Genomic DNA, 3,832 nt, shown 5'->3' on the forward strand with positions numbered 1-3,832 from the left:
TTGATAATTTTTGTGTGATTTTGTTGTCAGCACATTCAACTAAGTAATGAACAAAGTATTTAATAAGAATATTTCATTCATTGAGATCTAGATGTCTTATTTTTCTGTTCCCTTTATTTTTTTGAGCAGTATATTTGTTCTTTTCTTTCTCTTGTTCTTCTTTCCTCCACTTGCTGGCTTTTATTCAGCAAATAGTATCCTCATTTCAATCATGCTGAAGTCTCTCTCTCCCCCTCCCTCCCTCTAGTCTGTCTATGGTAACTATCTATCTACCTATTTATCTATCCATCCATCCATCCCTCTGTATATCATCTGTCTGTCTATCATCTATCTATCCTCTTTCTATTATCTATCATCTATATCTATCTACTTTAGTATGATTAAAGTGAACATACAAATGTTTAAAAAGGAAGAGAACAGCTAGAATGTATGTATTTTTGTGCTTTAAAACTTATTTAAAAGGAAGAGAAAAACCAATAAAAACCAATATAAAGTAAGGGGGAAAGAGGAAGAAAGAAATCAAAGAAAAAGCCAGAAGTGCAAGAAGAAAGAAGAAAATGAAAGAAATCTTCACAACAGTTGAAAGAACAATTATATTTCTCCCTAAAGTTAGTTACATCATGATTCTCTTCTTTCTATAATCTACCCTGTACTTGTAATCATCCAAGTATAAGTTACATTCCTTTGTTTTAAATTTGATACAAAAAGTCCATAAAGAGTTTCCAATCACCAGTCAGAGATACAATGCATTGGCAGTACTATTCAATGTCCCTTTTTTTAGCCTCTAATATTTCTCTACCAACAGCCTTTAGAGTTTTTTTTTCCTTTTAAAAAGGCTTTACATTTATTTCTCTGTTTCAAAAATGCAGGATTTTTGCTGAGGCCATTTGTGTATGACTGGCTTCTCTATGTAAGTGTTTAGGCACTTTAGTGAGAAATAATTCTTCTGCAGAAAAAAATCAATATTTATTTGATCAATAACCGGCAAAATTTTAAAAAACAAAAACAGAGGGAAACAATAATTTACTAACGATTAGCAGAACAAACCACCAAATATAGCATTCACTGCTCTGCAAAAGAAAAGCTGCCAACTCATTCTCTAAAGAAATTATCATTCTCTCATTCAACCCAGTGTAAACCATCTATAGAGACAGAAAGCATATTTGGGCAAATCTTGATTTAATGTTCAGGGGAAAAGAGAGGAAACGTCGCAAAAATGCCAATGAGAATTAAGCGTATTTACTACAGATTGATTGCCAGAATGCACAGTGGCAGAAATATGGACAAGTTGAAGGTGAATTGAAAGCATGGCGCAGGTGAACTCCATCTGGTTGGAGACATTACCTCAAAAATGGATTGTTGATGCAGTCCAATTGGACAAATTGAGCTGGTTCAGGAAGTACAGCTTGCAAAACTGATTTCAATTATTATTATTATTTTTGCATGCATGGAAGCCTTCCTAAACCATCATATTGATTGGAAGCCATCCAATTCCATCTGAATCAATGACTCACTTCAGAAAAATCAATTAGAGTCACGGATTAAATTGAATTGCCTTTGAATGTAATCTCTAAGTCAACATTTCGTTACGGCTGAAATGCAGAGTTTCTGAAAAAGGATATGGCTGGTTGAAAAGACGCACAGTGCAGTTTCTCAGGGTTATATTGTGGTCTCTGGTTGCCGATATTGTTAACACCATCCAGCTAAAACAGGATCAGTCCTTGCCAGCACTGAACCACAGCAGAAGCACAAAGTAGGGATGACATGAAGGTTATCAGGTAGAGACTTATGTTAGGGATGGTCCCATCTCCTCTCAATGATCACAAGCTATACATGTTTCGATTACTTAAAGGTAGGAGGAAAAGAATTCATTGGTTTTGAATTATCTGGCTTTGTATAAAAGGTTTTCTTAAAGAAAGGCATTTATTCTTGTAAAAGAGTCTTAAACTAGAAAGGTTGGAAGGATAATTATTATTATTGCAGTTCGATGCACGGTCAGCCAGATATTCAGAATGGATTTGGTATTTTAATCCACTGATTTAGTTCTTCCGATGGACTTGGGACAGGCAGATGTTGATACTTGATGGTGTTACAGGTATTGTTGCAGGATGTAAGCCGTTCCAAGTAAAACTGCCTTTTGCAATTGACCTATGGTGAATTTGTCAATGCTGATACAGTTCAAGCAGCACTCCAGGTGTTTTGTGATTGCACCCGAGGCATCTATTGTTATTGTAGGATCTTTGCGTTCTTTTCCCACAATCCTTCTTGTTCCTATTTGCAGACCTTTGTATTGTGTTATCTTCTCCAGTTCTTTCTTCTCTATTGGGCTGTCTCCAGATACTGTGATGACCACAATCCAGATTTTTTTTTGTTTTATCAACAATTGTTACATCTGATGTGTTATATGGCAGGACCTGTCTGTTCGAGGTCTGAAGTCCAGAGTATTGTAGCTTCTTAATTTTCTATGCTTCCCACCTACCCACCACCCACCATTTTATGGACCTGTCAGTTCTTGCTTGCAGTCAAATGGTATTTCCTGCAGATTTTCCAATGCACCTTCGTTGCTACTTTGTCATGCTGTATTATTATTATTACTATCATTATTATTATCAAATTTATTTGCCGTCTATCTCATCATTTCAAGGCAACTCTAATTAGGAAAGGAAACAATACACAGAAAAATGTATTTTCCAAGTCACGAAAGGAATCCAACTTACAATGTACTGTACTTCAGGGTTTTCTTCCTCTTTCGTTTGTATATTGTTTTCTACGGATGTAGTGGGTTTAAATTTTCACTGTCAAGAAAGAGATCTTATCAGGGGTGAGATCTGACAGGGTTAACTACCGGTTTGGTGATTTACGAGGTTCAGTGATTTACAATGTGCTTCCCCGAACGCTGCGCACGCGCCTGTAAATCGTCATCAGCCTGGTGCCTGGACAGCTGAGCAGTGTACTTTTTTCCTGTTTTTTTAACTGCAGCTGTGCCTCGCATGGCAGCTGAAGTTGGAAAAGCAGGAAATAAAGGTCAGGTAAGAGCCCAGGCAGGCGGGTGGGCAAAAACATCAGCAAACATAGAACCGGTTCTGCTGCTCTTCAGAACTACTGGTCCTACAGAGGTGGACAGAACCGGTAGAAACCCACCCCAGATCTTACCTATCTTATAAATACAGATTTGTTCTTCTATTTGATACATGGAGTCAATAGCCTTGGAGGCTGCTAGAATTCTGCAATCTAATATAGTACCTTCAAGACATCCCTACAGCCAAATGAAGAGTCTGCTTTTCTCATATCGCCCTCTAGTGTTACTGTTGTACAACAAACTATCTTTAAAACAATGGTTTCTATTCTCACCAGCTTTTCAACTCAACGGTCTTGCCTATTGCCCTACATCTGTAAGTCTCAGCTAGTATTTTCTCCAGGAATTGACCTATTTTTTTTTCTGAAAAGCTGGCCTCAAGCCACTTAAGGGTTTTCCTTTTTGCCTTGGGCATAATATCACTGGAAATGAAGGTGGCTTAAAATATCACTGGAAATGAAGGTGGCTTAAAAAGTCCTTTTCTGGATTTCAATCCCATTCTTTGTTCTTCATAATGATAGACTGATGTTCTATGGCTCCTGTTTTTTCTTCACAAGGAAGCAAGGGAGGGAGGGAGGAAGGAAGGAAGGAAGGAAGGTGTTCTGACCCAGCTCCCCAAACACAACAAACCCTATGAAGTAAATTCAAAGATTCCTTTAATTAAGAGTGCCAGAGCCCCCAGCAAAAAGTTTCTCTCTCAACACAGGCTAACAAGGCCATCTGGCTGGAAGATGAGTAGTTGTCTGACATATCTAT

Source organism: Pseudonaja textilis, chromosome 9 (genome assembly GCF_049901715.1).
Source record: "Pseudonaja textilis isolate UNSWEBS1 chromosome 9, rPseTex1.2, whole genome shotgun sequence".
NCBI lineage: Eukaryota > Metazoa > Chordata > Lepidosauria > Squamata > Elapidae > Pseudonaja > Pseudonaja textilis.